This window comes from Felis catus, chromosome C1 (assembly GCF_018350175.1).
Source record: "Felis catus isolate Fca126 chromosome C1, F.catus_Fca126_mat1.0, whole genome shotgun sequence".
Lineage (NCBI taxonomy): Eukaryota > Metazoa > Chordata > Mammalia > Carnivora > Felidae > Felis > Felis catus.
In genome coordinates, this window is record NC_058375.1 from 76,462,798 (window position 1) to 76,490,683 (window position 27,886).

General features: G+C 37.9%; 1 long non-coding RNA gene across 1 annotated transcript; it reads right to left on the reverse strand.

The window, feature by feature from the left end:
* Positions 1-4,343: 4,343 nt before the first annotated feature.
* On the reverse strand, positions 4,344-27,857 carry LOC123379690. The gene is made up of 3 exons (XR_006584531.1): positions 27,702-27,857; positions 10,391-10,451; positions 4,344-5,536 (listed from the first exon to the last, which is right to left on the reverse strand). It is a non-coding gene; the product is annotated as an uncharacterized LOC123379690 (long non-coding RNA).
* Positions 27,858-27,886: the final 29 nt, after the last annotated feature.

The following is a 27,886-nucleotide window of genomic DNA, read 5'->3' on the forward strand; positions in this document are numbered from 1 at the left end:
GGATTCTTTTTCCCAGTGCAGGTCCTCTGTACCTGGTTGCCTGGTGTGGAGTCTGCTCCTCTCCTGTCTCTGTGCCCATTGCATCCCTCTCTCCCATAGATAGTTCTATGGGTCAGGTTGGCTCCCAACTACATTTCTGCCCTTCCTACCCTCTTTGATGTGGCCTCTTTACATTTAGCTCTGGAGGATCTGTTCTGCCAGTTTTCAGGTCACTTTCACTGGGTCATTTACACTGATGTGGGACAAGGTGAGCCCAGGATCCTCCTACTCTGCCATCTTCCCCAGAATTTGTCTCAAACTTGAGATCTTTAGGAATCATCTGGAGAACCCATTAAACTAAATTTCTAGTGGACCTCTACCACTAATAGAGGGAGGAGATGGACCAGGAATCTGTAGTTTAACATAGACCTTAAATAATTCTGTTGCAGGAGGTTCACAGCCATTGTGGAAACACTGATCTTACCTAACATTTGGTCAGGTGCTATGAAAATACTTACGAGAAAAATAGTTGTTACAGTCTATGATAACAGTGAAGATTTGGCATAATTGTTTATTGGTACCTGGTCATGTTTTTAACTCACTTCTGCTACATAAATGAATGAAAAATGAATGCCTGGATTAATGAATTAATGGATTTAAATTCTGCTTCTGTGTTCATAAATTGATGAGATTTATGTATAATAACCATATTAATTATTGATCTAATTATTAGTGCCATATAATTTGTATTTTCTAAAAACATATTAACTTTCAGCTCAATAATATATTTACACTCTAAAACAACTTAGCAAATCCTTTTCAAAATAGTATAAATGCAAATTCTAGTCCAATGCTAGCAATATACTCATGAACTTGGGGTTAGAAATGTAGGAAATATTGAAGCTTCCTTGGGTTTATGAATGTTTTAACAAGAAAAAAAAATCACCAGTTAAAGAAAAATTTAACACCTATGGTCAGTTGTAAACAGTTACTCTTTACAATATGTCTTATTTCCTCAAGCATTTATTTTTGATGTGTAACAAATAATACACAAGTGACAGAATATAAATATGTTTAAGATGCTCAGTTTATATTGACCACTTGATGTATCATGGCAAATAAAATCCCAGTAGAGAAACACTTCTTGGTTACAGATAGATTTTCCTTCTTTCCAGAGCTTAGGATAGTCAATAAATTAATAATTAATTTAGTACTTTAAAAAATTCTTTCATTATCAAATCTATTTTACCAAGAAAACATTCTCTCTTCTGATAGTTTGAGACTGTCAGTAAATGAGAGAAAGGGTTTGCATTTTATAAATGAGTCTCATAAAAGACTTATAAATTAGCTCAATACTGTAAATAAAAGCAAAGGATTTTAAATTCACAAATGCTTATTTTTTTAAAAAAATTACTTATTTTGAGAAAGAGAGTAAGAGAGTGGGGGAAGGGCAGAGAGAAAGAGGGAGAGAATCCCAAGCAGGCTCTGCACTGTCAGAACACAGCCCGACTTGGGGCTCAAATTTATGAACTGTGAGATTATGACCTGAGCTGAAACCAAGAATTGGACACTCAGTCAAGTGAGCCACCCTGGCACACCCGCAAATGCTTATTTTTTTTTACCATTGAGATGCTTAAACAGAACTTTCATTCAGAAATATGATTGTTTCGATGGTGAAATGTTTTTATTATTTTACAGATAGCGCAAACAGGGGAGAGGGACAGAGGGAGATATAGAATCTAAGTTGTCTCCATGCTCAGCATGGAGCCCAATGCAGAGTTCAATCCCACCACTCTGGGATCGTGACCTGAACTGAAAGGAGTTGTATGTTCAGCCACTGAGCCACCCAGGTGTCCCTAGATGGTGACATTAAGAACTTTAAAACTGATAGCCATCTCCCACATTCAGACACAAGCACACACATCAATGACAGTGTGTAGTGGGCTAAGAAACAGTGATTAAACATGATCCAAGCCAAAGCAGGATAGACATACCTCTGGAATATTTCCATATGTCTGTGGAAGAGACTCTCCATTGACTATAAAAAGTACTCTTGTCCTTACTCTCAATGCTGAGCCAATGAGTCATTTCCAAGACCAAGAAAAAAAGAGACAGAACTTAAATCCCAATGAATGTCTCTATCACTTTTTCCCCAGCAACATTGTCTTCTTGAGATACATCTTTCCCCTTAGGTACTAGATAAAACCTCTATAAATATGTGCTTTTAAAATAGGTCTTCCTCTACTTTTTATTCCTTCTCTCATTTCTTGATTTGACAAACTCCTTTTCATCCTTAAGGAAGTATCTTCTCTTTGTTGAAGGCTACTTTCTCTAGCCTTCTCAGGCAGATTATGGGTCCTTTTCTGTTGTATTAGTGTTATTGTTTGCATTCCTCCTAGTCTCAGTATGCCTCAGTGAAAGGACTTATTACTCTTCATCTCTGGAAAATACACATGTGCACACACACATGCATACGAACATATACATGTGTGCACACGTTCAAAAATTGGTGCTAAACAATTTATATTCATGTATATACATATACATATCCACACACACATAAATTTTTAGTTTCAGGTAAAATAAGGAGATAATGAAACCTATAACCTTAAAACTTTTAGAAGAAAACATATAAACACAAACATACACACCCACACCCACACACACCCACATATTCACTTAATAAAATGAGCTGGGAATGGTTTCTTTTTCAATTTGCTGAATAATTCGTGTAAGATTGGAATCATCTGTTCCTCGAACATTTGTTAGAACTCACCTTGGAATCCTCTTGAGCTTAGAGTTTTTTTGGTAGGAAAAATGTTTGGTTACTGATTCAATTTTTTTATAAGAACATTTGAAATTCCTCTTTCATTTTTGACAGTTACAGTAATTTGTATTTTTCCAGGAATTTGCACATTACCCAAGCTTTCAAATGTGTTATTAAATTTGTTCATAATATTCTTTTTTACCTTTTAAATCTCTGCTCCCTCTGTATTTATGTTGCATTTCTATTCCTAATATTATTTTGTGCCTTTTTTCTTTGCTTTTTTTCTTCAGTCTTCCTGATAGTTTATGTATTATTCCCATTAAAGAAACTACTGTCAACTTAATTTATATTCTCAATTATTGCTTTGTCTTACATTCCATTAATCTCTGCTTTTACCTTTATTATTACCTTTTAAATATTTTACTTTGGCTTATTCTGTTGTGTTTTTTTTAATAAACATTTTTGTTCATGGCTTAATAATTTTTTCAAACATTTTTGAAACCATAATGTAAGCATTCAAGATAATAAATTTCCTGGAGAGCCTGGGTAGCTCAGTCAGTTGAGCGTCCGACTCTTGATTTTGGCTCAGATCATGATTCCAGGGTCTTTGGATCGAGCCCCACATCAGGCTCCACACTCAGCATGCTTAAGATTCGTTCTCTCTCTCTCCCTCCACCCCTCTTTCCCACTCACACTCTCACTTGCTCTCTCTAAAGATAAAAAAAGATTACAAGTTTCCTTCAAGTATCATGTTAGTTGTCTCTCACTAATTTTGAAAGGTAGCATTTTTAAAACTGGTAAGTTTCATGTGATTTCCATTTTAGTTTCTTCTCTTACTCATGAGGTAAACAGAAGCATACTTTTTAATTTTCAGAATTATTGCTATAACAATACTGATCTAGTTGTATGGTGGGCTGTATGATACCAGTTGATATCAGTTTTTATTCAAACTTGTTGAGATTCACATTAGGTCTGGCCACTTTTTATAAATATTCCTTTTGAGCTCAAAAAGAATATGTATTCTCCAGCTGTCAGAAGCAGTGTTGTATGTGCATGATTAAACTTGTTGCTTATGTTGTTCAAATACTCTATATCATTACTGGTTTCTTATCTACCAAAAGTGAAAACATTGCGCACCAAGATGATAGATTTATCAATTTCTCCTTATTCTATCAATTTTTACTTTAAATATTTTGTAGCTATCTTGTTAGATACACGGAAATTAGAATTGTTGTATCTTCCTGGTAAATCTAAACTTTTAACAATATATAGTGATCATCTTTATCTATAGTATGCTTGTTACCTTAAACTCTATTTTGCCTATATTAATATAGCTACATCAACTTTCTTCTGCGTATTATATCTTTATTCATTTAAAAAAACTTAAAAAAATTTTTTAAATGTTTATTTATTTTTGAGAGAGAGGGAGAGACAGAGCATGAACAGGGGAGGAGCAGAGAAGAGAGGGAGACAGAATCAGAAGCAGGCTCCAGGCTCCGAGCTGTCAGCACAGAGCCCGATGCAGGGCTCAAACCCACGAACTGTGAGATCATGACCTGAACTGAAGTCCGGTGCTTAACCAACTGAGCCACCCAGGCGCCCCTAAAAAAACCTTTTAATTGCTTCTTTAATTTGTAATGTTTTCCTTGTATATAGAACATACATTCTGGATTTGTATGTTTTATCTAGTCTGATAATTTAAACTTATAAATTCTAGTCTATTTACATATATCATGATTACTCATATATTTGGATTTATTTTACCACCTTCTTTTGTGATTTGTTTCATATTGCTCCAATTGTTTTAAATTTTCCTTTTTCCCTCATTCTTTTGGATTGAGATCCACCCCCATTGAATTTTTCCCTTCATTAACTTGGAAATTATATATTTTATCTTTATTCTTTTAGTCATTATCCTAAAATTTTAATATGCTTATATATCTTAACAAATTATAATTTCAATGAGTAGCTTTATCTTTAAGGAATTTAGAACTTTCACACTCCATTTCCATGTGCCATTTACATGCTACTGTTGTCTAGACACTTTGTTCCAACTTATTTCCTTAACTCCCTAAATTGGACATCATTGTTATTGTTGTATATATCATTAACCTTTTTAATGCTCCTACCATTTTCTTCTTGCATTCCAGTTGGTTTTTTTTTTTTTTTTTGCAATCATTTCCTTCTTCCCAAAATACTTCCATGAGTCTTTGAGAATTTCTACAGTGAGGATCTGCTGATAGTACATTATTTCAGTTCTGGTTTATCTCCCACCTCCTAAAACATTAATTGGATTCTCTGGGATGGGAGAGAGGATCTCAATCGTGTGAAATTTTGACAGCTCAAAACTTCTCCATGGTTGCTATAGATAGTGACAGGAACCCCTTGTTGTTACCAAGACAGTAACAAGGTCCTCTAGAGAGAGATGTTTTTATAAGCATGGCCACAGCCCTCTAGAGCAGGGTTTCTCCACTTTGGCACTACTGATGATTTCATATTTTGGACCAAATAATTCTTGGTTATAGTGAGTGGGTTCTTCTATACATTGCAGGATGTGCAGCATCTTTGGCCTCCATCCACTAGATGGCTTATGTGCGACAACCAAAAATGTCTCCACAAATTGGCAAATGTCCTCTGGGAACCAAAAGTGTCCATGGTTCAGAACCACTCCTGTTGGGCTACATTAGGTAGGCAAGTTCAGGTGACATGTCTTCATTGTCTCCTCGCAATTGTGCTCTAAGTCACTTGAGGATCTTCACATTTTCTCATTTGTAACAGAGCCAACATCATCTGCATCAAAGAAATTAAACATATATATATAGTGTCTTATTTATTACACACACACACACACACACACATACACACACACACACATATACATACATATCATATTGTATATACACACACATATACATACAAATATATATATAGGGAAAGAGAAAAAAGAGAAGAGTCAGATTTTCAATGGTTTACCAAAAAGGAAGTAAATGGGAGGCAAAAGGACCAGGTACAAAATGTACACACAAGTAACCTTCAGAGCTTGTACCTCCATAATGATAGTGTCTCTGGTTTCCTCTAACTTGTTGCCATGTAAGAATTTGAGTGTAGTGTTGCAAAATATACTGATTTTTCAGAAGTCATAAGATCCTTGTGTGTATATATGATGTATATACATATAATGTTTCTTCTTTTTTTTTTTTTTTCCAACGTTTTTTATTTATTTTTGGGACAGAGCGAGACAGAGCATGAACGGGGGAGGGGCAGAGAGAGAGGGAGACACAGAATCGGAAACAGGCTCCAGGCTCCGAGCCATCAGCCCAGAGCCTGACGCGGGGCTCGAACTCACGGACCGCGAGATCGTGACCTGACTGAAGTCGGACACCCAACGGACTGCGCCACCCAGGCGCCCCTAATGTTTCTTCTTTGAAATGTAGATCTATGATTTTTTTTATTTAAAAAATTTTTTTAATGTTTATTTCTGAGGCAGAGAGAGACAGAGCATGAGTGGGGGAGGGTCAGAGAGAGAGGGAGACACAGAATCAGAAGCAGGCTCCAGGCTCTGAGCTGGCAGCACAGAGCCCGACTCAGGGCTCAGACTCACAAACCGTGAGATCATGACCTGAGCAGAGTGGTCGCTCAACCGACTGAGCCACCCAGGTGCCCCTAGATCTATGATTTTTTAAAAACAAACAGAAAACCCCACACTTGTGGGCTGTAGGCCTCCATACTGCAACCTTTGACTTCTACCAGGCACATAATTGTTGCTCAATAAGAATTAGTTTTCCACTCTGTCTCCTGTACTCTTTTTAAAAAAAATTTTTTTTTTTAACGTTTATTTATTTTTGGAACAGAGAGAGACAGAGCATGAACGGGGGAGGGGCAGAGAGAGAGGGAGACACAGAATGGGAAGCAGGCTCCAGGCTCTGAGCCATCAGCCCAGAACCTGACGCGGGGCTGGAACTCACGGACCGCGAGATTGTGACCTGGCTGAAGTTGGACGCTTAACCAACTGCGCCACCCAGGCGCCCCTGTCTCCTGTACTCTTGAGGCCCAATGTCACCCACTAGGTTTGGATCCCAGTGTTCCTTTCAGAGCCTAGGCAAGTTTAACACAATGTTCCTGGATTCTACCTGCATTACCATTGCCTCTTTTTGTGTAAAGAAATAGTTTCTTTGCCGCAGCTCAGCAAGTGTTTAATTGATCGTTAGATCACTCAATACGCATACCCTTTAGGTACTGCCTAAGGAAAGATTAATTTTCAGCCCCAGGAAAGATTTAAAATGGGAAATTCCAGGCCATGCTAATGTGACTAAGGCTTTACCTTAGAAGTAGCAAAGCTGGAGAATTAAAAATGAACCCCATTTTGGCAAAAGAAGAACAATGGTGCTGTTCCTAAATAGTAGAAAATTTTAAAACAAAAAGGAAGAAATCCAGTGTATTATATAAGACTGAACAATACAAAGAGTAAGTTAGAGGTGGGGGTGGTATTAACGAAGAATGTAGAAAATACAAAAAGAGTTGGGACTCCAAAATGCTGAAGGAAAGCATATCGTTATGTGAGTTTGAGATTAAGAAAAGAAATGAGAAAGGGGAAGAACACATATAGTGAGTAAACATTCACAGTACTAGGTGCTTTACTTACATTGGTTAATAATGCTAGTGCTCCCAACCAATTGCAAGTAAATATAATTCCTCTGTTTCCAAAGGGGCGTCAGAAAGGTTAAGCAACTTGTTTGTGGTTGCATAGCTAGTAGGTAGCAGAACTAAGAGGGTTAAAGATAAAAATATTCATATTAGAGCTAAACCTGGCCCTACAATAGGCCTGGGGTGGGGGGATTCCTAACCTGGAAACAGCTCCCTATGCCCTTCCCACTAACCTGAAATTGTAGGCAAACTATTTTATTTATGAGCTTCATCATTGTTCTAGGAAATAGTTCACAGTTTCAAGTAGACATTAAAAAAAGAAAAAAGGAAAAAGGTAAAGAAAGATTGAGACCTTCTACTCTAAAAATGCTGGAGTTTTAGTAAAACAGAACAAAAACAATCTTTCCACAGTTCTGTAATGATACAGAAAAACATACTACAGATTTACTTGAAAATTCAAAAAATAATTGTTGCCCACTCACAAATACTTTCCAAAGCCTAAGTCATCACAACTTAATAGCAAATCATTTTCTTTCCTTTAGCCACATACACGCAGTGAGAATGCACAAAGTCAGTGGAGTTGGGTTGGGTAGGAGCAAAGAGATTTAAACTCTGGTGTAGTCTGTGAATTCCTAGAATTGCAATCCTTGGAAAATGCAATTTGAATACACTGCGTTATCTTTTAATTGCCGTTGTGAATGCTAACTACTGGTCTACCTAACTCAAGGCAAAATAGAATTGTAGAATTTCAGAGTGAGAAGTGCCTTTCCTGAGTATCTGGTCCTACTTCGTTGACAAGGGTTGGATCACCTTCTAGGGTCACTGAGACCAAAACCCAGGTTTCTTAACCAGTATACAATGATGTTTCCATGACACTATGCTGTGTCCCATGTCAACATTGGAAAGATGCTTAAGTGAAATCAATTTCAGTTTCATATATTCATGTTATCAGCCATCAAGCCCCCATTATTGAAAGTGACCTGAACTGCTTTGTCCCAGGTAAACTGAGAGAAGTTAATGTACATCTACCATGTGCCCAAACTATTCTAATTGAAATTTAGAACTCACCTTCATGGAAGCTGGGTTATTCAAGTGGGTCACTACTCTCTACCTCACAAGAAGCTTTTATTATCTTTTATTGAATACCTACTGAAAGCAGAAATACAAAGAAGTGGGAATAAACAGGTAAGAAAAAACTGAAGTGATGGTCCCTGTCCATATGGGGTATAAAATTAAAGATGGAAAGAACTGTATGTCACAAGCTATATTGCTAAATTCTATGTCCATGACCTAAACAAATGGGAATTAGGCAAAACACTACATTAGGACTTCTCTACAAATCTGTTCCAAGAAAGGAATTCCATGAAGCTCTAGTCTGTGTTAGAGATCATCCATGAAGTCAGCTGCTAAGTTCTGAAATAGGTGAGCTCCAAGATCTGCCTTCTTCCATGTCCCAGGAAGGCATTTAAAAATAATCCTTACTTTTTTCCCATTCTCCATGCCCTGAATATGGTAGGTGACTTTGATCCTGTTGCTAGCACAGTATTTAAAAACATCTTTCCCTGCATCAGAATGAACCAGAAGGCTGCTGAGTTCCAGTTATTGCTCACACTCAGCCTCCACCTTCTTAGACTCTTTCATGCCCTTTATTTAGGCCCAGATCAGTCTCCTTTACTAGGCTGTAAGCATCCCTGTCCTCAAGGAAGCTTGGCATCCTCAGCATCTTGCGAAGTGCCTAGAACATTGGAAGGGCCCCATATCTCTTTATCAAACTGTACTGAATTTAAATACTGAAGGAACAAGCAGAGTAAGGAAGGAAAAAAATCCAGATGACATAAGATTATTTTTCAAGTAGAAAAACTGAGGTGTAGAGAGATAAAATACTAGTCTAAAGTTTCCTGGTATTAGATTAGATAAAATGTGCAAGTCTATAAAAGTAAGTCTGTATACTTAAACTGCAGAGTTTCTGATTTACACAGAAAACCACCCATCTGGTTTCAGGGCAAAAAGTCTGCTTTTTGAATTTTTAAATAGAAACAAACTGTAAATACACAACTCTTGATGAGAAAGAGAATGAGACAAAATAATTGATGAAAACAGTACACTAGAATAATAATCAACTATGTGTCAATTTCAGCTCTTCCAATGACAGCCCAATCGATGAATCTGTCTTGGCAGATAATTACTTGCTGTATCCTTAGCCCATAAAGTGATCAATAAAGTCAAATGTCCAGTTTAATATTTTACATTTAATGATTATATAATAACAGGCAGCAGAATATATGTTGAGGAAGATTAATGGAAGGATAGACATGGTGCCAATATGTTTTTTCCTTCTAATTAGTGAAGCCCTAATGTAAAATTCAAAATGTGCTGAATTGAAGCCTTTCTTTCTTAGCACTCTGCTAAGCAGCTGAAATTATGTTTAGAGATTTGGTAATTGAGTTTCTAATTATCTAGTAACTCAAATGCTTCATGAAATGCTTTAAGAGTCTTGCCCATCCTCTGGCTGGGGAACTGGTTTGGTGAGTCCAAGTGCCTATGCTTTTTCCATGGGAGAGAGTGTTCACCTCCCCCAAGCCATCAGAGGAAAAGAAGCCTGGTACAGTCCTCTGGCCTGGCTGTGCTGTTGGCCAGGTAGTGATGTTCCAGGGGAATTGTGGGCTGACCGTTTTTGTGGTCAGGTTCCTCTGAGCCCTGCTTGCCCTTGCTCACTTGCCATGAACTTGGCTTCACTAAAAATTCACCACAAATCAATTTTGTCAGTTTCCATTATTTTGTTGTTCACCAAGGAGTAGCCCAGGCACGTGTTGAATAATTCATGATGGCAGTGGTGTTGATCCTATTTTCTGGGTAAGAAAAACCTAAAGCCCCAGAAGGCCTCACTCTGTGAGTCAGTCCCCAGACACTGGAGTGCCTGCTTAGCACATGCTACCGGGCAGGGTAGGTTTAAATGCCTGTGCCACCTTTCTTTCTCTGGTTCCTGTGTGAGTCACTTACCCAGCAGTAGGTGTCAAGGAGGAGACTTGCCAGGTTTGAACTTAATGTAATATATATAGACCTGGGAAGATAAGAATTATATGGTAAGACTCTTAATTGGCAAGTGGTGAGCATTATTAGATTCTGAGTCTCTGCATCAGGATATAAGGAAAAAAAGGAAAGATACAGAAATAAGGAAATATATTTTAATATATGATATATGCATGAATCTGTGTGAGACATAACGTTGGCTGCCAGGCAATCCAGAATAGAAAGGAATTATAACTATGGCAAAGAATTCACAAATCAGTTGTGAATAAGCAAGCCATAGGCTGTGAGTTACTATCTCAAAGGCGGATTTCTCTGTTTTTAGGATAAAAGATGTAGGCTGCAGTGCTCCCTCAGAGCTAACATTGAACATTACTGTATCAGTTAAAGCCAACACCCAGGACAGGAAGGTAGGGGCCAAGGGTGGCTGGCTCCACAGGGAGAATCCAGGGGCAGCAGCACTGCAGCCCAAGTGGTGGCTTTCACCCAGCAGCTCCAGACTCTGGCTCTTCAGGGCACCCAGAGGGGAGTATGGGTGAGCATGGTGGGAGTTCAAGATCTACTCCCATGAGGCTGCTACATACATACAGAATGTGCCAGTATGTTCGTTTACAGTGAGACTCTTAACTACCACAGGGCCTGGGCCAAGTAGGTCTGCAGGCTCCCTGTGGCAAGCTCACCTGAGGAGCCACTCAAATCAGAAAGCTGCATGGAAGCAAACAGATGGGACTACAGTGACTGAAAAGCTCCCCCACGGCAAAGGAGACTATCAACAAAATGAAAAGGCAACCTGCAGATTGGGAGAAGATATTTGCAAACCATATATCTGTAAAGGGGTTAGTATTCAAAATGTAGAAGGAGCTCACAACTTAATAGCAAAAACCTCTATAGTGTTTTCTAAAAAAAAAACTAAAATAAAATGAACTGCCATATGATCCAACGATCCCTCTTCTGGGTGTATAATCAAAGGACATGGAATCAGGATCTCAAAGAGATATGTGCACTCTCATGTTTACTGCAGCATTATTCACAATACCCAAGGTATGGAAACAACCCAAGTGCCCACTGATGGATGAATGGACAAAGAAATTGTGATATATATCTATAGAAATATATAGTAGAATATTATTCAGACTTAGAAAACAGGGAGATCCTGCCATTTGTGACAACATGGATGAAGCTGGAGGACATTATGCTAAATGAAGTAAGCCAGACACATAAAAATACTGATCTCATATGTGGAATCTAAAGAAGTCAAATACATAGAACAGAGAATACAAGTGTAGTTATTAGGGGTGGGGAAGTGGAGAAATGAGACGTTGGTCAAAGTGTACAAAGTTGCAGTTACATAGGATGAACAAGTCTAGAGATCTAATGAACATAAGTACAGTTGATAATACTATACTGAATACTGGATGTTTGCTATGAGCATGGATTTAAGGTGCTCTCATCACACACATAAAAATGGCAACTATGTGAGGATATGATATGTTGATTAGCTTGACTATAGTAATCATCTCACTATATGTATATGTATATAAAATCATGTTGTACACCTGAAGTGTATGCAATTTTTATTTAAAAAGATAAAGGAGGAACATACAGAGATAAAAAAAAAGAATACTGTGTGGTGAGCATAGATTGAGAGCAAAGGGAGAGAGTTGGTTTAGAGGGGCAGAATATCATTGCTCTGGAAAAGCCTAATAATGTATCCCAGTTTTAGCCAAGTGCATTCAAGTACACCTTTTCCTCCATGTCTGGACGGCTATAAATAAACATTAATAAGGTCTGTGACTTACCCCTTTTATTTTTAAATTTTTTATTGTGGTAAAATACACACAAAATTTACCATCATACCCATTTTAAGCGTACAGTTCAGTAATATTATGTACATTAATTTTGTTGTGCAACCATCACCACCATCCATTTTTAGAACTCTTTGTACAACTTGAATTTTCTTATTAAACAATAACACACCATTCTCCTCCCCACTCTCAATCCCTGGAAATTGTGATTCTATTTTCTGTCTCTCTGAATTTGACTATTCTAGATCCTCCTTTGTCTTTTTGTTATTGGTTTATTTCACTTAGCATAGTGTCCTCAGGTTATCCATGTTTTGCAGCATATATCAGAATTTCCTTTTTTTTTCTTTACAGTTGAATAATATTCCATTGTATTATATACCACATTTTGTTCATCCATTCACATATTAATGGTCACTTGGGTTGCTTCTACCTTTGGCTATTCTGAATAATGCTGCAATGAACGTGGGTGTACAAATATCTCTTTGAGACATTGTTTTCAATTCTTTTGGGTACATACCCAGAAGTGGAATTGCTGGATCATAATTTTACTTTAAATTTTTTGAAGAACCACCATACTGTTTTTCATAGCAGCTATATTATTGTGTATTTCCCACCAACAATGCAAAAGGTTCTGGTTACTCCGTATCTTTACCAACACTTGTTATTTTCTGTTGTTGTTTTTGATAGTACTCATCCTAATGGATGTGAGGTAGAATCCCACTGTAGTTTTGATTTGTATTTCTATAATTATTAGTGATGTTGAACAGCTTTTCATATGCTTATTGGCCATTTGTATATCTTCTCTGGAGAAATGTCTGTTCAAGCCTTTTGCCCATTTTTGAATTGGATTACTGTATTTTTCTTAAGCTTTAGTTGTTCTCTATATATTCTAGGTATTAATCTCCCCTTATCAGATACATGATTTGTATTTTTTTCTCCCATTTTCTGGGTTGCCTTTTTACTCTTTTGACAGTGTCTCTTAATGCACAGGATTTTAAAATTTTCATTAAGTCTAATTTGTCTATTCTTTTGTTGCCTTTGCCTTTGGTGTCATATCCAAGAAATCATTGGCAAATCCAATGTTGTCCCCCTTTATTAATTGAATATTTTATTCTGAGATAATTGTAGGTTAATATGTAGTTTAAGAAATAGTGGAGAGAAATCTAATGTTTCTCCCCAGTGATAACATCTTACAAAACTATGGAACAACACACAACCAGGATATTGACATTGGTACACTAAAAATACAGAATATTTTCATCATCACAAAGATGTCTCCAGTTGCCCTTTGCTGTTTTCCACAGTGGCTATGTCTATTTACATTCCCACCAATAGTGCATGAGGGTTTCTTTTTCTCCAAATCCTTAACATCCTTGTTATTTCTTTTTTTACTCTAGTCATTCTGACATGTATAAGATGATACATCTCGTGGTTTTGATTTGCATTTCCCTGATGATCAGTGATGGTAACATCTTTTCATGTTTCTGTTGGCCATCTATATTTCATATATGCTAGATTTTAGTCTTTTGTTGGATATGTGGTTTGCAAATGTTTCCTCTTTGTGTATAGTTTGTCTCTTCATTCTCTTAATAGGGACTTTCACAGAGCAAACGTTTTTAATTTTGATGAAGTCAAATTTTTAAAAAATTAACTGTAATTTATTGTCAAATTGGTTTCCATACAATACTCAGTGCTTATCCCAACAAGTGCCCTCCTCAATGCCCATCACCCACTTTCCCCTGTCCCCCACCCCCTCCATCAACCCTCAGTTTGTTCTCAGTATCCAAGAGTCTCTTATAGTTTGCCTCTCTCCCTCTCTGTAACTTTTGTTTTCCTCTTCCCCTCCACCATGGTCTTCTGTTAAGTTTCTCAAGATCCACATATGAGTAAAAACATATGGTATCTCTCTTTCTCTGACTGACTTATTTCACTTAGCATAATACCCTCCAGTTCCATCTACATTGCTGCAAATGGCCAGATTTCATTCTCATTGCCAAGAAGTATTCCATCGTGTATATAAACCACATCTTCTTTATCCATTTATCAGTTGATGGACATTTAGGCTCTTTCCATAATTTGGCTACTGTTGAAAGTGCTGCTATAAACATTGGGGTACATGAGCCCCTATGCATCAGCAATCCTGTATGCCTTGGATGTCTTTTTTGGAAAAGTGTCTATTCATGTCTTCTGCCGATTTCTTTAGTGGATTATTTGTTTTTCAGGTGTGGAGGTTGGTGAGTTGTAGCCCTTTATCCGATATGTCATTTGCAAATATCTTTTCCCATTCCATCCATTGCCTTTTAGTTTTGTTGATTGTTTCCTTTGCAGTGCAGAAGCTTTTTATTTTCATGAGGTCTCAATAGTTCAGTGTTGCTTTTAATTCACCTTGCCTTTGGAGATGTGGTGACTCTTAGTGTGAAACCTAAAAACTCTTTGCCTAACCACAGATCCTAAATATTTTTCCTCTTTTTTTCTAAAAGTATTATAGCTTAAAATTTTACATTAAATCTGTGGTACGTTTTGAGTTAATTTTAGTATAAGGTGTGAGATCCAGGTTGAAGTGTTTTTGTTGTTGTTGCTGTTGTTTTCTCCAGTACAATTTTTTAAAGAGTGTATTTCCTCCAGTGGATTGCTTTTTCACCTTTGCCACATGTCAATGGACATATTTTTATGGGTAGGTCTGTTTTAGGCTCTCTCTTCTGTCCGCTTGATCTGTGTTTCTCTTTAGATAGCAAAACTATAAAGTTGATTACTATAGCTATATAATAAGTCTTATAATTCAGTAGACCAATTCCTCATACTTTGTTCTTTTTCAAAACTGTTTTAGATATTCTAGTTTCTTAGTCTTTCTAAATACATTGTAGAATAATCTTATCTATGACTATAAAATAATCTTGCTGGGATTTTGATTGAGTTAAAAGATCTTTCAAGAAGTGACATCTTTACTATGTTGAGTCTTTCAACTTATTTAAACTGTATATCCCTTTTAGATTTTTGATTTAGATCTTTGATTTTTTCACCAGAATTCTGTAGTTTTCAGCATATAAATCCTATAAATGTTTGATGTACCCCTAAGTATGTCGTTTTTTGACTAACTGTAAATTGTAAATGGACAGATTTTGTCCACATGTTCTTTGCTAGTACACAGAATCAGAATTATTTTAGCCTTATTTTGTATTCTGAAATTGATGAACCGATTAGTTCTTGCAGTTGTAGATTCCTTGAGATTTCTATGAAGAAAATCATGTCATGTGCAAATATAAAATGTCAAACCAGTTTAAGTACCACTGTGTGCCCATTTATAACACCATTGTCTAAAATATTTCCTCTATGTTCATTTAGAACTGCACTAGACAGTATTAGAATTTTTGCTTCAGTCAGTAGCCTAATTTGGAAAACTCAAGAGGAAAAGGAAAGGCTAATGTATTTACCCCTATTTTTGCTTATTATGGCCTTCCTTCCTTCCTGATGTCCAAGATTCCTTCTTTTATCATTTCCTTTCTATTTAGAGAACTTTTTTCAGCCATTCTTTTAAGATATATCTGCTTGAGACAGTGTCTCTTAATTTTCCTTCATGTGAGAATGTCTTGATTTCCCTTTAATTCCTGAAGGATATTTTACTGGGTATATGATTCTTTCTTTCCTTTTCCTTTTTTTCTCCCTCCATCCCTCTTTCTTTCTTTCTTTCTTTCTTTCTTTCTTTCTTTCTTTCTTTCTTTCTTTCTTTCTTTTTCTTTCTTTCTTGTTGATTTTTTAAAATTTAAATCGAAATTAGTTAACATATAGTGTAATAATGATTTCAGAAATAGAATTTAGTAATTCATCACTTATCATACCCAGTCCTCATCCCAACAAGTGTTCTCCTTAATTATCCTTCCTCATGTAGCCTATCCCCCCCCCATCCAACACCCCTCCAGCAACCCTGTTTGTTCTCTATATTTAAGAGTCTCTTATGGTTTGTCCCCTCTCTGTTTTTATATTTTTTCTTCCCTTCCCTTATGTTCATCTGTTTTGTATCTTAAATTCCACATGAGTGAAATCATATGATATTGGTCTTTCTCTGACTTACTTTGCTTAGCATAATACCATCTAGTTCCATCCACGTTGTTACAAATGGCAAGATTTCTTCTTCTTGATTGATGAGTAATATTCCACTGTGTGTGTGTGTGTGTGTGTGTGTGTGTGTGTGTGTGTACACACCACATCTTCTTTATCCATTTATCTGTCAATGGATATATGGGCTCTTTCCATACTTTGCCAATTGTCAATAGTGATGCTGTAAACATTGGGGTGCATGTGCCCCTTTGAAACAGCACTCCTGTATCTTTTGGATAAATACCTACTAGTGCAATTGCTGGGCCATAGAGTAGTTCTATTTTTAATTTTTGAGGAACCTCCACTCCATAATTTTTCTGGAGTGGCTGAACCAGTTTGCATTCGCACCAACAGTGCAAAAGGGTTCTTCTTTCTCTGCATCCTTGCCAACATCTGTTGTTGCCTGAGTTGTTAATTTTAGCTGTTCTGACAGGTATGAGATGGTATATCTCATGGTGGTTTTGATTTGTATTTACCTGATGATGACTGATGTTGAGCCTTTTTTCATGTGTCTGTTAGTCATCTGGATGTCTTCTCTGGAAAAGTGTCTATTCATGTCTTTTGCCCATTTCTTCACTGGAATATTTGTTTTTTGGGTGTTGATTTGATAAGTTCTTTGTAGATTTTAGATACTAGCCCTTTATTTGTTATGTCATTTGCAAATATCTTCTCCCATTCTGTTGGTTGCCTTTTAGTTTTGCTGATTGTTTCCTTCACTGTGCAGAAGCTTTTCATCTTGATGAGGTCCTAATAATTTATTTTTGCTTTTGTTTCCCTTGGCGCCAGAAACCTGTCAAGTAAGAAGTTGCTGTGGTCAAAGAGGTTGTTGCTTTTTTTTATCCTCTAGGATTTTGATGGCTTCTTGTCTTATGTTTAGGTATTTCATCCATTTTGAGTTTATTTTTGTGGTGTAACAAAGTGGTCCAGGCTCATTCTTCTGCATGTTGCTGTCCAGTTTTCCCAACACCATTTGTTGAGGAGACTGTCTTTTTTTTCCATTGGATATCCTTTCCTGCTTTGTGAAAGATTAGTTCAGAATACATTTGTGGGTCCATTTCTAGGTTCTCTATTCTGTTCCATTGATCTATGTGTCTGTTTTTGTGTCAGTACCGTACTGTCTTGATGATTACAGCTTTGTAATACAGCTTGAAGTCTGAAGTTGTGATGCTTGAAGCTTTGGTTTTCCTTCTCAAGACTGCTTTGGTTATTAGGGGTCTTTTCTGGTTCCATACAAATTTTAGGATTGTTTGTTCTAGCTCTGTAAAGAATGCTGGTGTTATTTTGACAGGGATTGCACTGAATACGTAGATTGCTTTGGGTAGTATTGACATTTTAACAATATTTGTTCTTCCAATCCATGAGCATAGAATGTTTTTCCATTTCTTTCTGCCTTCTTCAGTTTCTTTCACAAGCTTTCTGTAGTTTTCAGTGTATAGATTTTCCACCTCTTTGGTTAGGTTTATTCCTAAGTATTTTATGGTTCTTGGTGCAATTATAACTGGGATTGATTCCTTGATTTCTCTTTCTGCTGCTTCATTAGTGGTGTATAGAAATGCAACTGACTGCTGTACATTGATTTTATATCCTATAACTTTGCTGAATTCATGGATCAGTTCTAGCAGTTTTTTTGTGGAGTATTTGGGGTTTACTACATAGAGTATCATGTCATTTTCGAAGAGTGAATGTTTGACTTCCTCCTTGCTGATGTGGATGCCTTTTATTTCTTTGTGTTGCCTGATTCCTGAGGCTAGGACATCTAACACTATGTTGAAGAATAGTGGTTAGAGTGGACATCTTTGCTGTGTTCCTGACCTTAGGGGGAAAGCTCTCAGTTTTTCCCCATTGAGGATGATATTAACAGTGGGTCTTTTGTATATGGCTTTTATGAGCTTGAGGTATGATTGATTTAGAGTTTCATAGTGTTGTGGTCTGAAAAGACACAAAATACCCCTACTTTCTTGAGGGTTTTTATCCAAAAGGATGCTGTATTTTGTTCAAATGCTTTCTCTGCATTTATTGAAAGGATCATGTCATTCTCATCCTTTCTTTTATTAATGTGATGTATCACATTGATTGATTTATGGATATTGAACCAGCCTTGCATCCCAGGGATAAATCCCACTTCATGTGGTGAATAATTCTTTTATTGTATTGTTGGATATGGTTTGCTAGTATCTTCTTGAGAATTTTTGCATCCATATGCATCAGAGAAATTGGTTTGTAGTTCTCCTTTGTACCAGGATCGTTGTCTTGTTTTGAAATCAAGGTAATGCTGGCCTCATAGAATGAGTTTGGAAGTTTTCCTTCCATTTCTATTTTTTGGACCAGCTTCAAAAGAACAGGTGTTAACTTCTTTAAATGTTTGGTAGGATTCCTGTGGAAAGCCACCTGGCCCTGAACTCTTGTTTGTTGGGAGATTTTTGATTACTGATTCAATTTCTTTACTGGCTATGGGTGTGCTCAAATTTTCTATTTCTTACTGTTTCAGTTTTGGTAGCTTATACATTTCTAGGAATGTGTCCATTTCTTCCATATTGTGCAATTTGTTGGCATATAATTATTCATTATATTTTCTTTTTTTTTTTTTTTTTTTTTAATATGAAATTTATTGACAAATTAGTTTCCATACAACACCAAGTGCTCATCCCAAAAGGTGCCCTCCTCAATACCCATCACCCACCCTCTCCTCCCTCCCACCCCCCATCAACCCTCAGTTTGTTCTCAGTTTTTAAGAGTCTCTTATACTTTGGCTCTCTCCCACTCTAACCTGTTTTTTTTTTTCCTTCCCCTCCCCCATGGGTTCCTGTTAAATTCTCAGGGTCCACATAAGAGTGAAACCATATGGTATCTGTCTTTCTCTGTATGGCTTATTTCACTTAGCATCACACTCTCCAGTTCCATCCACGTTGCTACAAAAGGCCATATTTCATTTTTTCTCATTGCCACGTAATATTCCATTGTGTATATAAACCACAATTTCTTTATCCATTCATCAGTTGATGGACATTTAGGCTCTTTCCATAATTTGGCTATTGTTGAGAGTGCTGCTATGAACATTGGGGTACAAGTGGCCCTATGCATCAGTACTCCTGTATCCCTTGGATAAATTCCTAGCAGTGCTATTGCTGGGTCATAGGGTAGGTCTATTTTTAATTTTCTGAGGAACCTCCACACTGCTTTCCAGAGCGGCTGCACCAATTTGCATTCCCACCAACAGTGCAAGAGGGTTCCCGTTTCTCCACATCCTCTCCAGCATCTAGAGTCTCCTGATTTGTTCATTTTGGCCACTCTGACTGGCGTGAGGTGATACCTGAGTGTGGTTTTGATTTGTATTTCCCTGATAAGGAGCGACGCTGAACATCTTTTCATGTGCCTGTTGGCCATCCGGATGTCTTCTTTAGAGAAGTGTCTATTCATGTTTTCTGCCCATTTCTTCACTGGGTTATTTGTTTTTCGGGTGTGGAGTTTGGTGAGCTCTTTATAGATTTTGGATACTAGCCCTTTGTCCGATATGTCATTTGCGAATATCTTTTCCCATTCCGTTGGTTGCCTTTTAGTTTTGTTGGTTGTTTCCTTTGCTGTGCAGAAGCTTTTTATCTTCATAAGGTCCCAGTAATTCACTTTTGCTTTTAATTCCCTTGCCTTTGGGGATGTGTCGAGTAAGAGATTGCTACGGCTGAGGTCAGAGAGGTCTTTTCCTGCTTTCTCCTCTAAGGTTTTGATGGTTTCCTGTCTCACATTTAGGTCCTTTATCCATTTTGAGTTTATTTTTGTGAATGGTGTGAGAAAGTGGTCTAGTTTCAACCTTCTGCATGATGCTGTCCAGTTCTCCCAGCACCATTTGTTAAAGAGGCTGTCTTTTTTCCATTGGATGTTCTTTCCTGCTTTGTCAAAGATGAGTTGGCCATACGTTTGTGGGTCTAGTTCTGGGGTTTCTATTCTATTCCATTGGTCTATGTGTCTGTTTCTGTGCCAATACCATGCTGTCTTGATGATGACAGCTTTGTAGTAGAGGCTAAAGTCTGGGATTGTGATGCCTCCTGCTTTGGTCTTCTTCTTCAAAATTCCTTTGGCTATTCGGGGCCTTTTGTGGTTCCATATGAATTTTAGGATTGCTTGTTCTAGTTTCGAGAAGAATGCTGGTGCAATTTTGATTGGGATTGCATTGAATGTGTAGATAGCTTTGGGTAGTATTGACATTTTGACAATATTTATTTTTCCAATCCATGAGCAGGGAATGTCTTTCCATTTCTTTAAATCTTCTTCAATTTCCTTCATAAGCTTTCTATAGTTTTCAGCATACAGATCCTTTACATCTTTGGTTAGATTTATTCCTAGGTATTTTATGCTTCTTGGTGCAATTGTGAATGGGATCAGTTTCTTTATTTGTCTTTCTGTTGCTTCATTGTTAGTGTATAAGAATGCAACTGATTTCTGTACATTGATTTTGTATCCTGCAACTTTGCTGAATTCCTGTATCAGTTCTAGTAGACTTTTGGTGGAGTCTATCGGATTTTCCATGTATAATATCATGTCATCTGCAAAAAGCGAAAGCTTGACTTCGTCTTTGCCAATTTTGATGCCTTTGATTTCCTTTTGTTGTCTGATTGCTGATGCTAGAACTTCCAGCACTATGTTAAACAGCAGCGGTGAGAGTGGGCATCCTTGTCGTGTTCCTGATCTCAGGGAAAAAGCTCTCAGTTTTTCCCCGTTGAGGATGATGTTAGCTGTGGGCTTTTCATAGATGGCTTTTATGATCTTTAAGTATGTTCCTTCTATCCCGACTTTCTCAAGGGTTTTTATTAAGAAAGGGTGCTGGATTTTGTCAAAGGCCTTTTCTGCATCGATTGACAGGATCATATGGTTCTTCTCTTTTTTTTTGTTAATGTGATGTATCACGTTGATTGATTTGCGAATGTTGAACCAGCCCTGCATCCCAGGAATGAATCCCACTTGATCATGGTGAATAATTCTTTTTATATGCCGTTGAATTCGATTTGCTAGTATCTTATTGAGAATTTTTGCATCCATATTCATCAGGGATATTGGCCTGTAGTTCTCTTTTTTTACTGGGTCTCTGTCAGGTTTAGGAATCAAAGTAATACTGGCTTCATAGAATGAGTCTGGAAGTTTTCCTTCCCTTTCTATTTCTTGGAATAGCTTGAGAAGGATAGGTATTATCTCTGCTTTAAACGTCTGGTAGAACTCCCCTGGGAAGCCATCTGGTCCTGGACTCTTATTTGTTGGGAGATTTTTGATAACCGATTCAATTTCTTCACTGGTTATGGGTCTGTTCAAGCTTTCTATTTCCTCCTGATTGAGTTTTGGAAGAGTGTGGGTGTTCAGGAATTTGTCCATTTCTTCCAGGTTGTCCAGTTTGTTGGCATATAATTTTTCATAGTATTCCCTGATAATTGTTTGTATCTCTGAGGGATTGGTTGTAATAATTCCATTTTCATTCATGATTTTATCTATTTGGGTCATCTCCCTTTTCTTTTTGAGAAGCCTGGCTAGAGGTTTGTCAATTTTGTTTATTTTTTCAAAAAACCAACTCTTGGTTTCGTTGATCTGCTCTACAGTTTTTTTAGATTCTATATTGTTTATTTCTGCTCTGATCTTTATTATTTCTCTTCTTCTGCTGGGTTTAGGCTGCCTTTGCTGTTCTGCTTCTAGTTCCTTTAGGTGTGCTGTTAGATTTTGTATTTGGGATTTTTCTTGTTTCTTGAGATAGGCCTGGATTGCAATGTATTTTCCTCTCAGGACTGCCTTCGCTGCGTCCCAAAGCGTTTGGATTGTTGTATTTTCATTTTCGTTTGTTTCCATATATTTTTTAATTTCTTCTCTAATTGCCTGGTTGACCCACTCATTCGTTAGTAGGGTGTTCTTTAACCTCCATGCCTTTGGAGGTTTTCCAGACTTTTTCCTGTGGTTGATTTCAAGCTTCATAGCATTGTGGTCTGAAAGTATGCATGGTATAATTTCAATTCTTGTAAACTTATGAAGGGCTGTTTTGTGACCCAGTATGTGATCTATCTTGGAGAATGTTCCATGTGCACTCGAGAAGAAAGTATATTCTGTTGCTTTGGGATGCAGCGTTCTAAATATATCTGTCAAGTCCATCTGATCCAATGTCTCATTCAGGGCCCTTGTTTCTTTATTGATCGTGTGTCTAGATGATCTGTCCATTTCTGTAAGTGGGGTGTTAAAGTCCCCTGCAATTACCACATTCTTATCAATAAGATTGCTTATGTTTATGAGTAATTGTTTTATATATTTGGGGGCTCCGGTATTCGGCGCATAGACATTTATAATTGTTAGCTCTTCCTGATGGATAGACCCTGTAACTATTATATAATGTCCTTCTTCATCTCTTGTTACAGCCTTTAATTTAAAGTCTAGTTTGTCTGATATAAGTATGGCTACTCCAGCTTTCTTTTGGCTTCCAGTCGCATGATAAATAGTTCTCCATCCCCTCACTCTCAATCTAAAGGTGTCCTCAGGTCTAAAATGAGTCTCTTGTAGACAGCAAATAGATGGGTCTTGTTTTTTTATCCATTCTGATACCCTATGTCTTTTGGTTGGTGCATTTAATCCATTTACATTCAGTGTTATTATAGAAAGATACGGGTTGAGAGTCATTGTGATGTCTGTATGATTTATGCTTGTAGTGATGTCTCTGGGACTTTGTCTCACAGGGTCCCCCTTAGGATCTCTTGTAGGGCTGGTTTAGTGGTGACAAATTCCTTCAGTTTTTGTTTGTTTGGGAAAACCTTTATCTCTCCTTCTATTCTAAATGACAGACTTGCTGGGTAAAGGATTCTCGGCTGCATATTTTTTCTGTCTAGCACCCTGAAAATCTCGTGCCAATTCTTTCTGGTCTGCCAAGTTTCAAAAGAGAGATCAGTCACGAGTCTTATAGGTCTCCCTTTATATGTGAGGGCACGTTTACCCCTTGCTGCTTTCAGAATTTTCTCTTTATCCTTGTATTTTGCCAGTTTCACTATGATATGTCGTGCAGAAGATCGATTCAAGTTACGTCTGAAGGGAGTTCTCTGTGCCTCTTGGATTTCAATGCCTTTTTCCTTCCCCAGTTCAGGGAAGTTCTCAGCTATTATTTCTTCAAGTACCCCTTCAGCACCTTTCCCTCTCTCTTCCTCCTCTGGGATACCAATTATGCGTATATTATTTCTTTTTAGTGTATCACTTAGTTCTCTAATTTTCCCCTCATACTCCTGGATTTTTTTATCTCTCTTTTTCTCAGCTTCCTCTTTTTCCATAACTTTATCCTCTAGTTCACCTATTCTCTCCTCTGCCTCTTCAAGCCGAGCTGTGGTGGTTTCCATTTTGTTATGTTATGCATTTCGTTTAAAGCGTTTTTCAGCTCCTCGTGACTGTTCCTTAGTCCCTTGATCTCTGTAGCAAGAGATTCTCTGCTGTCCTGTATACTGTTTTCAAGCCCAGCGATTAATTTTATGACTATTATTCTAAATTCACTTTCTGTTAAATTATTTAAATCCTTTTTGATCAGTTCATTAGCTGTTGTTATTTCCTGGAGATTCTTCTGAGGGGAATTCTTCCGCTTGGTCATTTTGGATAGTCCCTGGCGTGGTGAGGACCTGCAGGGCACTTCCCCTGTGTTGTGGTGTATAACTGGAGTTGGTGGGCGGGGCCGCAGTCAGACCTGATGTCTGCCCCCAGCCCACCGCTGGGGCCACAGTCAGACTGGTGTGTGCCTTCTCTTCCCCTCTCCTAGGGGCGGGATTCACTGTGGGGTGGTGTGGCCCGTCTGGGCTACTTGCACACTGCCAGGCTTGTGATGCTGGGGATCTGGCGTATTAGCTGGGGTGGGTAGGCAAGGTGCACGGGGGTAGGAGGGGCAGGCTTAGATCGCTTCTCCTTAGGTGATCCTCTTCAGGAGGGGCCCTGTGGCAGCGGGAGGGAGTCAGATCCGCTGCCGGAGGTTTGGCTCCGCAGAAGCACAGAGTTGGGTGTTTGCGCGGAGCGAGCAAGTTCCCTGGCAGGAACTGGTTCTCTTTGGGATTTTGGCTGGGGGATGGGCGGGGGAGATGGCGCTGGCGAGCGCCTTTGTTCCCCACCAAGCTGAGCTCTGTCGTCAGGGGGCTCAGCAGCTCTCCCTCCCTTTGTCCTCCAGCCTTCCCGCTTTCCAAGCAGAGCTGTTAACTTATGACCTCCCAGACGCTAAGTCGCGCTTGTTGTGGGAACACAGTCCGTCAGGCCCCTCCGCTTTTGCCAGCCAGACTCGGGGGCTCTGCTTGGCCGGCGAGCCGCCCCTCCGCCCCGGCTCCCTCCCGCCAGTCCGTGGAGCGCGCACCGCCACGCCGCCCTTCCTACCCTCTTCCGTGGGCCTCTCGTCTGCGTTTGGCTCCGGCGACTCCGTTCTGCTAATCCTCTGGCGGTTTTCTGGGTTATTTAGGCAGGTGTAGGTGGAATCTAAGTGATCAGCAGGACGCCCGGTGAGCCCAGCGTCCTCCTAAGCCGCCATCTTGCCGCTTCTCTTCATTATATTTTCTTATTGTTTGTATTTCTACGGTGTTGGTTGTGATATCTCCTCTTTCATTCATGATTTTATTTATTTGGGTTCTTCCCTTTTTCTTTTTGATCAGTATAGCTAGAGGTTTATCAACTTTGTTAATTCTTTCAAAGGACCAGTTCCTCATTTCATTGATCTGTTCTACTGTTTTTATTTTATTTCGAAATCATTGATGTCTGCTCTAATCCTTATTATTCCCCTTCTGCTGTCTTTGGGCTTCATTTGCTGTTGTTTTTCCATCTCTTATAGGTGTAAGGTTAGAATTTGTATTTGAGATCTTTATTCCTTCATTAGGAAGTCTTGAATTGCTATATACTTCCCTCTTATGACCGCCTTTGCTGCATCTCAGAGGTTTGGAGCTGTTGTGTTTTCATTTTCATTGGCTTCCATGTACTTTTTAATTTCCTCTTTAATTTCTTGGCCAACCCATTCATTCTTTAGTGGGATGTTCTTTAATCTCCAAATATTTTCTTCCCAAATTTTTTCTTGTGGTTGATTTTGAGTTTCATAGCACTGTGGTCTGAAAATATGGAAGATATGTCCTCAATATTTTTGTACTTGTTGACAGCTGCTGATTTGTGTCCCAGTATGTGATATATTTTGGAGAATGTTCCATGTTCACTTGAGAAGAATGTGTATTCTATTGCTTTAGGATGAAATGTTCTGAATATATCTGTTAAATCCATCCAGTCCGGTGTGTCATTCAAAGTCATTATTTCCTTGTTGATTTTCTGCTTAGATGATCTGTCCATTACTATAAGTGGGGTGTTGAAGTACCTTACTATTATGGTATTATTATCAATGAGTTTCTTTATGTTTGTGATTGATTTATATATTTGGGTGTTCACGTTGGGGACATAAATATTTACAATTGTTAGTTCTTCTTGGTGGATAGACCCCTTAATTATGATATAATGTCCTTCTTCATCTCTTGTTACAGTCTTTATTTTAAAATCTAGTTTGTCTGATAGAAGTATGGCTAATCCAGCTTTCTTTTGGCGACCTTTACCATGACAGATGGTTGTCTATCCCCTTACTTTCAATCTGCAGGTGTCTTTATCTCTAAAATAGGTCTCTTGTAAGCATATAGATGGGTCTTGTTTTCTTAACCATTTTTATATCCTATGTCTTTTGATTGGAGAGTTTAGTCCATTGACATTTATAGTGAGTACTGAAAGATATGAATTTAGTGCCATTATGTTGCCTGTAGAGTTGGTATTGTTCTCTGGTCCTTTCTAGTCTTTGTTGCTTTTGGTCTTTTTTGTTTTGTTTCATCTTTTCTCCACTCAAACAGTCCCCTTTATAATTTCTTGTAGGGCTGGTTTGATGGTCACAAACTCCTTTACTTTGTGTTTGGGAAACTCTTTATCTCTCCTTCTATTTTGAATGACAGCCTTGCTGGATAAAGAATTCTTGGCTGCATATTTTTCTGATTCAGCATGTTGAATATATCCTGCCACTCCTTTCTGGCCTGCCAGGTTCCTGTGCACAGGTCTGCTTTGAACCTTATCTGTCTTCCCTTATAGGTTATAAGGACTTTTTTCCCTTGCTGCTTTGATAATTCTTTCCTTGACTATGTATTTTTGTGAAATTGACTATGGTATGCCTTGGTGATGGTGGGTTTTTGTTGAATCTAATGGGAGTTCTCTGTGCTTCTTGGATCTTGATGTCTGTGTTCTTCCCCAGATTTGGAAATATTTTCCACTATAATTTGCTCACATATACCTTCTGCTCCTTTTTCTTTCTCTTTATCTTCTGGGATTCCTATGATTCAGATGTTATTCCTTTTTAATATGATACTGAGTTCTCTAAGTCTTTTACTGTGCTATTTTTCCTTTGTTTCCCTCTTTTTTTTTCTGCTTTATTCTCCATAATTTTGTCTTTTGTATTGTTGGTTCACTGCTCTGCTTTGTCCATCCTTGCCATCATGGTATCTGAGACTGCATCTCGGTTATACCATTTTTAAATTTTGTCCTGACAAGACTTTACTTCTTTTATCTCCACAGAAAGGGATTCTATGCTTTTTTTCCCAACCCTAGCTAATATTCTTATGATCGTGGTTCTAAATTCTAGTTCAGACATTTTGCTTATAACTGGGTTGATTAAGCCCCTGGCTGTCATTTCTTCCTGTTCTATCTTTTGGGGTGAATTCCTTTGTTTTGTCATTTTGGAGGAAGAAAAAAATTTAAAAAATTAAAAATTAAAATTAAGAAATTAAAGACAAAACAAAAAATCAAATGAAGGAAGCTAAATCCTATGTTTTGGTCTGCTTATTGAAAAGGCTTGATAGAATAGAGAAAACGGGGGAAGAAAAGAAAATTTAAAAAGTAAGAGAAATTAAAAAATTAAAAAATTATATAATGGAAGAAAATTAAATAAAGAAAATTAAATAGAATTTTAAAAACCTTAAAAAGAATAAAATATAAAGTAAAAAATAATTAAAAAATAAAAAAAGGAAAGGAAAACAAAATTTCCTCTTTCTGTATCCAAGAAAAATAAAGGGGAAAAAGGAGAAAAAAAATTCAAACAAAAATAGAAGCAAAAAAAACCAAAACCAAAAACCCCTGAATAAATGAACCAGCAAACAGAATGAAATGCGAATGAAGTTATATCCAGTTTCCCCTAGAACTGAAAGCACAAAGCATTCTATAGTCTGTACACTAAGCAGGTAGAGGGACTTGTGCTGGCCTTCTAGGGGATGTGCTTGGAAAGTGCAGTTGGGTGGGGCTTGGTGTCATGGCTCTGTTTTCCCGTAGGTGGCACTGCTTAGCTTACTGGGGTTGATTAGCATGGCATGCATGCACGTGCATAGGAGAGGTAGCAATGGCTTTACCTGGTTCCTTAGTCTGTGGCACAGGAACTTCATGCTCTCACCGACCTGGGATCAAGCACCCCTCCTTTGGCTCAGGCCTCCATCCACTCCCCACCTATACCCTGTCTGTGTCCAAGCTGTCTGCCTGCCAGGTGGTACCTCCCTCCAGAGTTTTATCTCAGATGGGATTGTGTTTCAAAACCCCA